This window comes from Salmo trutta, chromosome 16 (genome assembly GCF_901001165.1).
Source record: "Salmo trutta chromosome 16, fSalTru1.1, whole genome shotgun sequence".
NCBI lineage: Eukaryota > Metazoa > Chordata > Actinopteri > Salmoniformes > Salmonidae > Salmo > Salmo trutta.
In genome coordinates this window covers 29,537,858-29,551,301 of record NC_042972.1, presented here as the reverse complement: position 1 = coordinate 29,551,301, position 13,444 = coordinate 29,537,858, and the positions used below count along the sequence as shown (strand labels likewise).

The following is a 13,444-nucleotide window of genomic DNA, read 5'->3' as shown; positions in this document are numbered from 1 at the left end:
CGCAAACATGTCAAAGTGGAATTTTGTTTCTTGACATTTTTACAAATTAATAAAACATTTAAGGCTGAAATGTCAATAAGTATTCAACCCTTATGGCAAGCCTAAATACGTTCAGGAGTAAAAATGTGCTTAACAAGTCGCATAATAATTTTAATGGACTCACTTTGTGTGCAATAATAGTGGGCAACATGATTTTTTACTCTGTACCCCACACATACAGATAATTGTAAGGTCCCTCAGTCGATTAGTGAATTTCAAGCCCAGATTCAACCACAGACCAGGGAGTTTTTCCAATGCCTCGCAAAGGGTAAAACATTTAAAAAATAAAATAGACACGGAATATCACTTTGAGCATGGTGAAGTTATTAATTACGCTTTGGATGGTGTATCAATACACCCAATCACTACAAAGATACATGCCTCCTTCCTAACTCAGTTGCTGGAGTGGAAGGAAACCGCTCAAGGATTTCACTATGAGGCCAATGGTGACTTTAAAACAGTTACAGAGTTGCATGGCTGTGATTGGAGAAAAGTGAGGACGAATCAACAACATTGTAGTTACTCCACAATACCAACCTAAATGACAGAATGAAAAGAAGGAAGTCTGTATAGAATAAAAATATTGAGTGGCCTAGTTACAGTTTTGACTTAAATCAGCTTAAAATCTAATGTCAAGACTTGAAAATGGCTGTCCAGCAATGATCAACAACCAACTTGACAGAGCTTGAATAGTTTAAAAAGGATAATGGAAAAAATATTGTACTAAGATCGTACCCAAAAAGACTATCTAATCTGTATCTAATCGCTGCCAAGGGTGATTCTAACATGTATTGATTCAGGGCGTTGAATACTTATCTAATCAAGATTAGTGTTACACTTTGAGATGAGTATTTTCTGTAGACCCCCCCCATTTAAAAAAATAAATATATATAATCCATTTTAATCATAATTTGTAACAAAATGTGGAAAAAGTCAAGGGATGCAAATACTTTCTGAAGGCACTGTATAGTTTTACTTATTGTGAAAGTGATAACTCACTAGATTCTCACCAGCATCTTTCCTTAGTATCAAAATATTATGCAGTTTGAACAAAGCAGTATTATGTTGTGTCATGATTAGAGACCTGCCCATCTTGTGATAAGTGACTTCTCCTTCTACCACCCTCTATTCCAAATAAACAAAGTTATCGTTGTGAACTTATGACCCTGGGCAACAGACTCCAAAGCCCCCAGCCTCACCCCAACCCCCCCCCACTGTGCACTAGGTATGGGTTAGTATTCGTGCTATCCAGCAAGACCCAGTACAATAGATAACTTGATGACAGAGTGGATAGTGCAGAGAGGTAGTGATTAACTGAACCTCACAACCTGGAAACCCACACACCACAGGGAGGGTGGGAGGGAGGGATGGATGGGAGAGATTGGGGGGCTGAAGTGTTCATGTCTGTCTTTCTCTCGCTCTCCATATCTCCTTCTCTCAGTAAAGACGTATCTTCTCATCTCTCTTTCTCCCCATCTCCCTCTTTGCTCACATCACGCTTGTCCTCTGTTATTAGACAGCACGGGCGGGGGTGGGACCTTGGGGCCTGGGTGAAGGAGGAAGGGGGTAGGACCTTGGGGCCTGGGTGAAGGAGGAAGGGGGTGGGACCTTGGGGCCTGGGTGAAGGAGGAAGGGGGTAGGACCTTGGGGCCTGGGTGAAGGAGGAAGGGGGTGGGACCTTGGGGCCTGGGTGAAGGAGGAAGGAGGTGGGACCTTGGGGCCTGGGTGAAGGAGGAAGGGGGTGGGACCTTGGGGCCTGGGTGAAGGAGGAAGGGGGTGGGACCTTGGGGCCTGGGTGAAGGAGGAAGGAGGTGGGACCTTGGGGCCTGGGTGAAGGAGGAAGGGGGTGGGACCTTGGGGCCTGGGTGAAGGAGGAAGGGGTTGGGAGAGGCTACACCGCGGGGCTCTGACCGGAGGTTCATTGCGGGTGTAGCGAAATGGTTGTGTTCCTAGCTCCAACAGTGCAGTAGTATCTAACAATACACACAAATCTAAAGTAAAATAATGGAATTAAGAACATTATTAATTACAACATTATTAAAGTGACTAGTGTCCCATTATTAAAGTGGCCAGTGATTCAAAGTCTATGTATATAGGGCAGCAGCCTCTAAGGTGCAGGGTTGCGTAGCCTGGTGGAAGCCGGCTAGTTATGGCTATTTAACAGTTTGATGGCCTTGAGATAGAAGCTGTTTTTCAGTCTCTCGGACCCAGCTTTGATGCACCTGTACTGACCTCGCCTTCTGGATGATAGCAGGGTGAACAGGCAGTGGCTCGGGTGGTTGATGTCCTTGATGATCTTTTGGCCTTCCTGTTACATCGGGTGCTGTAGGTGTCCTGGAGGGCAGGTAGTTTTCCCTCTGTGATGCATTAGGCAGACCGCACCACCCTCTGGAGAGCCCTGCGGGTGGTACAGTTGCCGTCCCAGGCGGTGATACAGTACCTACAGGATGCTCTCGATTGTGCATCTGTAAAAGTTTGTGATGGTTTTAGGGGCCAAGCCAAATATCTTCAGCCACCTGAGGTTGAAGAGGTGCTGTTGAGCCTTCCTCACCACACTGTCTATGTGGATGGACCATTTCAGATCGTCAGTGATGTGTACGTCGAGGAACTTTCCACCTTCTCCACTTCCCTGCCGTCGATGTGGATAGGGGCGTGCTCCTTCTGCTGTTTCCTGAAGTCCACAATCAGCTCCTTTGTTTTGTTGATGTTAAGTGAGAGGTTATTTTCCTGGCACCACTCTCCCAGGGCCCTCACCTCCTTCCCATAGGCTGTTTCGTCATTGTTGGTAATCAGGCCTACTACTGTTGTGTCGTCTGCAAACCTGATGATTGAGTTGGAGGAGTCATGGGTGAACAGGGAGTACAGGAGGGGGCTGAGCACGCACCCTTGTGGGGCCCTTGTGTTGAGGATCAGCGAAGTGGAGGTGTTGTTTCCTACCTTCACCACCTGGGGGCAGCCCGTCAGGAAGTCCAGGACCCAGTTGAACAGGCTGGGGTTCAGACCCAGGGCCCTGAGTTTAATGATGAGCTTGGAGGGTACTATGGTGTTGAATGCTGAGCTATAGTCAATTAACAGCATTCTTACATTGGTATTCATCTTGTCCAGACGGGACAGGGCAGTGTGATGGCGATTGCATCGTCTGTGGATCTATTGGGGCAGTAAGCAAATTGAAGTGGGTCTATGGTGTCAGATAAGGTAGAGGTGATATGATCCTTAACCAGACTCTCAAAGCACTTCCTAATGACAGAAGTGAGCGCTACGGGGCGATAGTCATTTAGTTCAGTTAACTTCGCTTTCTTGGGTACAGGAACAATGGTGGACATCTTGAAGCAATTGGGGACAGCAGATTGGGATAGGAAGAGATTGAATATGTCCGTAAACACTCCAGCCAGCTGGTCTGCGCATGCTATGAGGATGGGGCTAGGGATGCCGTCTGGGCTGGGAGCCTTGCGAGGGTTAACACACTTAAATGTCTTACTCACGTGGGCCACGGAGAAGTAGAGCCCACAGTCCTTGGTAGCGGGCCGCGTCGGTGGCACTGTGTTATCCTCATAGCGGGCGAAGAAGGTGTTTAGCTTGTCTGGAAGCAAGATGTCGGTGTCCACGACGTGGCTGTTTTTCCTATTGTAGTCTGTGCTTGTCTGTAGACCCTGCCACATACGTCTCGTGTCTGAGCCATTCAATTGCGACTCCACTGTCTCTGTACTGACGTTTTGCCTGTTTGATTGCCTTACGGAGGGAATAACTACACTGTTTGAATTTGGTCATATTCCCAGTCACATTGCCATGGTTTAATGCGGTGGTTCGCGCTTTCAGTTTTGCACGAATGCTGCCATCTATCCACGGTTTCATGGCTCTCTCAGGATATACTGTCCCCGTCCATACAGCCATCTGGGTTCTCAGTACATCGCGCAGACAGGAATAAAGAACTCTCTGGGAAGAAGAAAGGTGATGGTGTATGTTTCATGATTAACTACTCATGGTGTGATTGTGATAACATACAGAAACTCAAATACTTTTGTTCACCCAACCTAGAATACTTCATAATCAAATGCCGACCATATTACCTCCCAAGAGAATTCTCTTCGGTTATAGTCAAGCTGTGTATATTCAAATCAAATTGTACTTGTCACATGCGCCGAATACAACAGGTGTAGACCTTACAGTGAAATGCATACTTACAAGCCCTTAACCAACAATGCAGTTTTAAGAAAAATAAGTGAAGTAAAAATAGATTACATTTAAAAAAAATAAAAACAAAAGAACAAATAATTCAAGAGCAGCAGCAAAACAACAGTAGCAAGGCTATATACAGGGGGTACCGGTACAGAGTCAATGTGCAGGGGCACAGGCTAGTCGAGGTAATTGAGGTAATATGTACATGTAGTTAGAATTAAAGTGACTATGCATAGATAATAAACAGAGAGTAGCAGCAGCGTAAAAAACAGGGGGTGGGGGGACAGACAATGCAAATAGTCTGGGTAGCCATTTGATTAGCTGTTCAGGAGTCTTATGGCTTGGGGGGGTAGAAGCTGTTAAGAAGCCTTTTGGACCTAGACTTGGCGCTCTGGTACCCCCTCAAGCCGATACCACGGCGACCCTCAAAGAACTACACTGAACTTTATGCAAACTGGAAAGCACATATCCAGAGGCCGCATTTATTGTAGCTTGGGATTTTAACAAAGTAAATTTGAGGAAAACGCTCAACACATTGACTGTACAGTAGTACTCGCGCTGGTAAAATATTGGACCACTGCTAAACAACTTTTCAAATGCCTACAATTGCCTCTCAAACTACACTGCTCTTATGTAACAACCAAATTCATTCTCTTCTCCCTCCCCACCTTTGTGTTGACATGCTTCCTCTCACTACTAGGGCACATTACTCTCCACTCTCTGAACTGGTGGCTGTGGTTGAATATCTATGTGCAAATGGGACTCAGTTGGCAGTGTTGCCAGAGATGACAGGGTTGGTGGAGTCTGGGATCTGGGTTGGGTCAGGGTTACTATGTTGTGGGTATGTTGGGTTTGGTGGAGTTTTGTGAGGTAATGTTCAGTTTGGCTGTGATGGATTTATGACACTGATGATGTATGACAGTGGTGAGGATGAGAAGTATCATGTCTACTGTAATTGAATGAGCGTTAGGTTATGGCATCAGACACCTGGCACAGTCTACGGCCGACAGCATCTCTGTTATTCATACTCACCCTCTATCTCTCCCTCTCTCTTTCCCTGTCTCGCTCGGTCTCTCTCTCCATCTGTCTCTTTCCCCCTCTTCGTCTGTCTGAAAGAGGCTTAGACCCTTTCTAAGAACTGTGCTGATCTCGTCTAAATCCTAGAGGACAGGGGTCTTCCTCACAAACAGGAGGATGCATGGCATGCATCACAGTGTACACACTGCCTTGTCATGGACGTTGCAACAACACACTGGTACAAGTAATATGTTCTTTCTTCTGCATTTCAGCATGATCAAAAATGTCCCCCTTTTATAAGAAGACTTCAGTAGAATAATAGAGATATAGTCACTTTATTAGCCAAAAAAAGCGTCAAAAAAGTGTTAAACGCCCCTCCAAGTAAATGGCGTTGCCAGATGTAGTAACCCTTTCCACTCACAGCCCCCGTCATCCCGTATACAGGTTCTCTGGTTCACAGCGCTGTATGGGTTTTGACTTGAGCACCGTGCATGACAAGATGCCCCCATCCCTCCCACTAATTGGGGTGCTTTCACATTTGTTGTTGTCAGAGTGAAGGAAATGCTGTAAATGGAGAGGAGTCGATGTGTTTGGAAAGATTAGACGTTGAGGATTCTAATAAATACCACTCTGATGTCATACAAGCAAACCAGATAGCCATGAGTCCAAATGTGCACTTCACATTTCCAGATTTGAAACTCATGTAATTTACACTATCAACATTTATGGTCTCTATGTTTGATCCAGTTATAAGGATGACATGCGTTATACCCTGGATTGTCCTGAACAGAATGAGAATATATTAATCGTATTGTGAAGAAATTTAGCAGTAGAACACGCACTTGAAAGCACTCATGACTCCATTCTATGCAAATCAAAAATTACAATATTTGTCTGAAGTGCCTTTTGAAAGCCTAACACTAAGAAAGTATTTCATAACTTAGCGAGCCATGTTGGCAATAGAATAAGATTTGAAATGATGCCCATCTGATCCAGATTGCGATTTATAATGGAACGTTATTGGATTGCATAATTGTGTGATGGTGGATTTGCATAAACAACAATAATTGTGTGATTTTGGATTGCATAAACAACAAAAATTGGGTGATGGTGTTCTAAATTTAAAAAAATGGTGCTTGCCTCAGTTCCTCAATGGCAGATCTAGGAGAACTAAGGGGGAAAAAAGGCTCTTTCCTTGAGTCATAAATTACTTGGAAACTGTGCACAGTTTGGAGAGGTGGAGAAACCAGTTAGACCTCACACTCAAACCCTTGAAATAGTTTTTTCTTAACTTGCACCTACTCCAAAATGTCAATGAATATTGTTATTTTGTTACTGAATGTATGCAGAGTATTTTCAGCAGGGGTTGGAACCGGTTCAGGGAACATAAAACCGGGGAAAAAACATCATTTTTGTAGGAACAGAATCAGAAAAGGGAACGAAAGAGATCTATACTGTTCCGGAACAGAACTGTTATTTTTAAAGCATGGGAACCAGTTAATAACGTTATTTTATGTTATGCCCTCACTCTGTCACTCAAACTTATTCCAGTGCCTGCCTGCCAGTTGAATATCTTTGCCAGTGTGTGTGCGTGCGTGCATGCGCCCCTCCCCCTCCAAAGCTTAGGCTACTGTAGTCTACTGACGTTACAAGCGTGATTGAGAAATTAGGGAGAGACTATTAAAGAAAAATTGATAAACCTCTTCAATGCTAGTTACGGATACTATAATTATCACGTTTCACATTGGATTTATTAACTACAAAAAGGTGAGATGTGTTTTTAATTCTGGTGCCGCTCTGCACACACAAGCTTGTTAGCTAGCTAGCTCTGGTCCATCTCTCGGGAGTTGAAAGTTCCTCCATAGGTATAATTCTCTGGGACAAATTCAGATAATGCACGTCATAACAAGATGCCCAGCATTCCTCCACCCTCTCTCACTTTCTCTCCACCTGCCAAATTTCAGTCGCCTCTCGTGCCATACACTTGTCTGTCCATCGCACAAGTGAACAACTATAGCCTAGGCAGCCGATAGCGCCCACAAACTATTGGATGCCTAGGCTAAAACAACTATAGCTTGCCCGCTCCATAGAAAGCTGTTCTATCAGAAAATAACGATATAAGGCATTACTTCTTTCCCTGAACTTGTTCAGAACTTTATTTTGCAGGACGGAACAGTGAACGGAACTAAAAAAAATAATGGCGCTGTTCAGAACGAAAAAAATTACAAAATAATTTAGGTTCCAACCCCTGATTTTCAGATTTTGTTATTGATAAATGCTGTGAAAGTACAGAAAATATAAAATGCAAATAAAATCAAAAGTGTAATGTTTGGATTCAGTCTTGTGACAGGTGAACTGTTGTATCCTCACCTCTGGTCTGATCATTTCCCCTTAAATCTCCAAAGTGTTCTCTTTCAATGGTCATACATATTCTTTTGATATTTCTTCTGTTAGAAACACTTCAATTGGGCCCTATCCATATAGGCTAATTTCCACGAGTGTAAGGGGTTAAAAAAGCCATCTGTGTTTAGTCAGGATTTAGAAAACGAGTGCAGTAACAGAGACAACACTCGACAGATTGATGTTGAGTTTGTTAAGTAAGACATGGTGGTGGAGGAGTAGAGAATGGAGAGAAGCAAGGGATGGGGAGTTTCAGGAGTCCCCTGGAGTGTTGGGTAAACAGAGAGCCTGTCTGTAACCATGGAGATGAACCCTGAGCAGAATAAGAGTTGGGAGCGAGGCAGGGCGAGGAGAGGCGGGGGCGGGTGGCTCTGAAAAACAAGGTCACAGCGCTTTCCCTTCACTCCTTCCGTTCCGCCACTTGGCATCAACAAAGGGATGTTATATAACAGCTATTTATATCCGCACTCCTCTCTCTTTCTCCCTCACACACATCGGGCAGCACCACACACAGACTAACTGGAATTGCAGCTCTCCTACTCTCCTCTTTCCACTGAATTCTCTTTTTTCCCCCTCCTCTCTTACCCTGAACTAGCCTCTTGTTTCAAATCTTCCTCCTATCCTCCTGTCAGAACTCGTCTCTTCCTCTTCCCTGTTCCTTCATGGCCTACTGTTCTTCCTATCCTCTCTGCCCTGACACGGGAAGGCATAACTTGGATGTTTTTATGGCAGGTGCCCAACCACTGCTGAAATGTTACAAGTCACCACTTGACCCAATTACCACTCACACAACCATTATCTCCCTCTCTTCCAGCAGTAGCTGTTACAGGAAGAAGTGTGGCATGCAGGAACAATCTAACATTTCCTGCAACAAAGTGACTGATGTTGATTGTTAAAAGAAAATAAATGAAGTTGGCCGGAGTGAAGATTATGACATTCAGTGATCCATGATCTAAAGTCTTGCTTGATGATGTATGTCCAGAAATTGAGTTGATTATGAGAAGCACATTTATTGACTGTGATTGATATGTGGATATTTATCATGTGAATATATTACCTGAATGTGTTTGTATGCCATTTTTCATACCTTCATTGAATTTTAATGTCAATTAGGTAATTGGTAGGGTTTATGATACATTCTGGGTAATGGGTGTTGCTACAAGAAGCATAGCATTGCTTTGTTTGCGAGACCGACAGGTAACAGGTCGGCAGCTGCCGGGTTCACAGGCATCACTGAAGCCTGGGTTTTCTTTTGTTAGAGCTCTGTTATTCACGTCAGTTTACCTTTCTGTTCATCGTCCTGTTTATTTCATTGTGTAAATAACTGTACAGTTCGCCGGCTCTTTATCCTCACATTGGCAAGAAAAATCACATCTTCCTTGTATGCCTCCTCACTGTTAAAATCCTACCGCACGGTTGACCTCACAGCCGGGACCAAAGTCAATTCCTCAGTCATTAATGGCCTGCCGTCACAGAGTGAGGGAGAAAGGTGTAAGTGAGGGAGTACATGGTCAGGTTTATTTCTGTATGATATGTAGGTCAGGAGGTAATGGTTAACTGTGTTACTGGAGTGAGTGAACACTTTCCCAGGCTTCTACCCTGAACAGGTGTCTGGGCAAGAGACACAACACAGATAAAAGACCTCAGAGTAGATCCCTTGTTCAAAAGGGACAGAATAGACTGATCTCTATCTATCCATCCTCTGTTTCTCATCTGTGAAAAAGGCAGAGGCTAGAAAAGTGGTCTGAATCTGAGCGAATAGAACACACAAACATTATGCTAGTGTGTGTCACTTAGACAAATAACTAAATGTCAATACTCCAGCAAATGAATGTTAAGACTCAAAAAGGTTCTTGAGTTGAAATATGTTTGAGAAATCAATGTTTCATCGTGCTGAAATCATTAGTAATGCTAACACTATTTCTTCAAAAGTTGAAACTGTTGTCCAGCTAATCAGTCTAAAAAAGGTCAACCTGGAGGTTTCTAAGAAACACGTTTTCTAGTGTGACCTCAGGTTTCTCACTCTACAGGGAGACAGGACAGTCCAGACACCACTGATGACAACCGCATAGAGACATCAAATGGTTATTTGTGGAGGTTACAGCGAGTGAGCATATGCAGAAGTATCCGGGTCAGAAAGCAAATATCTAGCCTACCAAACTGGTTTGCATTCATGAACTGCTACAGCATGTTATGTTAAAGTACTTTAGAGAACATGTATACCCTCGTTAGCATTAATACCTCAGTATTTACCCCTCTAAATTTCCACTCCATGTTTCAGTACAAAACAACTGTTAGAAGAGAAGCTCCAGTTTCTTCCCCTCTCCTCTCCTCTCCTCTCCTCTCCTCTCCTCTCCTCTCCTCTCCTCTCCTCTCCTCTCCTACTGCCCTACTTCAGAGACCCAAAATGACCCAGTTTGGGCCGAGAGAGCGAGCTAGAAAGAAGGCCGGAATGTTTTGAAGCCTGAGACATTCCTCATTGTTCATTCACACAGGCCTTATGTAACGCTGGTCACCTGATTATCTCTGCAACAGCCAGGCTAACAGGCAGGGAGGGAGACAGGCTGCAGCCGTGGGAAGCCAGGACATTATCTCTGCTAGTGTGGCTTCCTCACCCCTAATCTGATTATGCAAGCTGCCCCTGCTTACGCAAGCACAGGCAATCAGACTGACAAAGGAGCAGACAGTCAGAGGAGCAGGCAGTCAGATAGTCAGAGGAGCAGGCAGGCAGACAGAGACAAGATAAACAGATAAATGCAGCAGGCTTGTTCACACATGCATACACACGCACACCACTTACACACACACTTGAATCGGCTCTTTGTAATTTCTCTTCTGTTTGCAGAGAGGTAGGTAGGCAACGCGTTGCCAAAACAACCATTAGTGAGGTTGGCTGCGTAAATGGATGAATGCAGAAAAGCGTGGAGGGGTGTAGGGTGGTAGTGGTTGATCTACACAAGCCCTCTATGAAATGATTCCACCCACAACAAGATGTGCCTTCCTCTCTATGAGCCCATGATGAAGGGGAAGGGTTATTATTCCACAAGGGGCTCAGCGGTACAGGGGCTGATCTACAAATATACCTCGACAGTCAACAACATACACTACCGGTCAGAAGTTTTAGAACACCTACTCATTCAAGGGTTTTACTTTGTTTTTTTACTATTTTCTACATTGTAGAATAATAGTAAAGACATCTAAATTATGAAATAACACATATGGAATCATCTAGTAACCAAAAAAGTGTTATATAAAATATATTTTGATTTGTTTTTGAGAATCAATCCTCTACAGCAGAGGTAACTTTGGGTCTTCCTTTCCTGTGGCGATCCTCATGAGAGCCAGTTTCATCATAGTGCTTGATGGTTTTTGCGACTGCACTTGAAACTTTGAAAGTTCTTGACATTTTCATGATTGACTGACCTTCATGTCTTAAAGTAATGGACTGTCCTTTCTCTCTGTTTATTTGAGCTGTTATTGCCATAATATGGACTATCTTCTATATACCACCCCTACCTTGTTACAACACAACTGACTGGCTCAAACGCATTAAGAAGGAAAGAAATTCCACACATTAACTTTTAACAAGGCACACCTGTTAATTGAAATGCATTCAGATGACTACCTCATGAAGCTGTTTGAGAGAATGCAAAGATTGTGCAAAGCTGTCATCAAGGCAAAGGGTGGCAATTTGAAGAATCTCAAATAAACTATATTTTGATTTGTTTAACACTTTTTTGCTTACTACATGATTCCATGTGTTATTTCATAGTTTTGATGTCTTCACTATTATTCTACAATGTAGAAAATAGTAAAAATAAAGGAAAACCCTTTAACGAGTAGATGTTCTAAAACTTCTGACCAGTATTGTACCTTCACAGTCTGTTCAATATCAGGGGGAAATTATAGTACATTCAAACACAAACTCAGCAAAAAAAGAAATGTCCTTTTTTCAGGACCCTGTCTTTCAAAGACAATTAGTAAAAATCCAAATAACTTCACAGATCTTCATTGTAAAGGGTTTAAACACTGTTTCCCACAACAATTAATGAACATGCACCTGTGGAACGGTCATTAAACTTCTTCAGGCTAGGGTCATTTTTTCTCAATTTCCGCCTGACTGACGTGCCCAAAGTAAACTGCCTGTTGCTCAGGCCCTGAAGCCAGGATATACATATAATTGGTACCATTGGAAAGAAGACACTTTGACATTTGTAGAAATGTTAAAAATAATGTAGGAGACTATAACACAATAGATATGGTAGGAGAAAATCCAAAGAAAAATATTTTTTGTTGTTGTTGAGAGCCCATGCTCCTACAATGGAAAGTATAGGGAAATAATTAAATCTAGTTCCCAGTATGCAATTCCTATGACTTCCACTGGGTGTCAGCACTCAATATTCAAGGTTTCAGGCTTGTTTCTTCCAATACGAGTAAGAATAATGAGTTTTACCCCAGGGAAATGTGTGTGTGCGAGCACCATGAAGACAACGTGCACCTGCTAATATTGGTTTCCTATTGAACATACTTCTTCCGTATGAAATATTATAGTTTGATTACATTTTAGGGTATCTGAGGATTAAATAGAAATGTATTTTGACTTATTGAAACAAAGTTTAGGGGTAGATTTTCGGATTCCTATCTTGGCATGTTGAACGAGTGAATTACTCAAATTGATGGAGCCAACTAAACTGACTTTTTGAGACATAAAGAAGGATTTTATCTAAAAAAAACAACACTACATGTTATAGCTGATTTCCTGCAAGACAGGAATGTCAGTGTTCTGCCATGGCCAGCGAAGAGCCCGGATCTCAATCCCATTGAGCACGTCTGGGACCTGTTGGATCGGAGAGTGAGGGCTAGGGCCATTCCGCCGAGAACTTGCAGGTGCCTTGGAGGAAGAGTGGGGCAACATCTCACAGCAACAATTGGCAAATCTGGTGCAGTCCATGAGGAGGAGATGCACTGCAGTACTTAATGCAGCTGGTGGCCACACCAGATACTGACTGTTACTTTTGATTTAATTTTGACCCCCCTTTGTGTAGGGACACATTATTCAATTTCTGTCAGTCACATGTCTGTGGAACTTGTTCAGTTTATGTCTCAGTTGTTGAATGTTATGTTCATACAAATACTTACACATGTTAAGTTTGATGAAAATAAATGCAGTTGACAGTGAGAGGACGTTTATTTTTTTGCTGAGTTTAGTTACATATACAGAACAAACATATGCGTCTCTAAAATGTCCCCCTTGTAAATAATCCAGATAGAGCAGCGGTCATGTGCCTCACAGTTTCAGTTAAATCATTCCCCATGGCCTCATAGGATTGTTTGACGTTGCCAGTAAACTCTGTCTACAGTGGGTCAGCTCTGTCAGGAAAAGTAGAGAGGTGTTGTGGGGCATGGTGAGCCATCCTCTAAGGGAGCAGGGAGGGAGGGGTGTGGACTAACGTAAAATGGCTGCCTTATACAGGATCAGAGCATGCCAGTACATGATAGACCAATGCAGTGGAAGGTCTAGTCTACAATAGCCCTGGTGCTGTTCCTATCCAAGGACGTACAGTGCCTTAAGAAAGTATTCATACCCCTTGACATTTTGTTGTGTTACAAAGCGGGATAAAATGGATTTGTCATTTTTTGTTAACGATCTACACAATATATTCTGTAATGTCAAAGGGGAAGAAAAATTCTAATATTTGTAAAAAAAATTATGAAAAAGAAATGGTATTCAACCCCCTGAGTCAATACATGTTAGAATCACATTTGTCAGCGATTACAGCTGGAAGTATTTCTGGGTAAGTCAAACAGCTTT

The 13,444-nt window shown here is 43.0% G+C and overlaps 1 protein-coding gene and 1 long non-coding RNA gene across 7 annotated transcripts in view; one reads left to right on the top strand and one right to left on the bottom strand.

Moving 5' to 3' along the window:
• Positions 1-13,444, bottom strand: part of LOC115150503 (inositol 1,4,5-trisphosphate receptor type 1) — a 169,048-nt gene that overhangs the window by 43,193 nt on the left and 112,411 nt on the right. The window lies entirely within an intron of this gene.
• LOC115150507 (uncharacterized) lies at positions 6,860-8,709 on the top strand. Its single transcript, XR_003867117.1, has 2 exons — positions 6,860-6,999; positions 8,447-8,709. It is a non-coding gene; the product is annotated as an uncharacterized LOC115150507 (long non-coding RNA).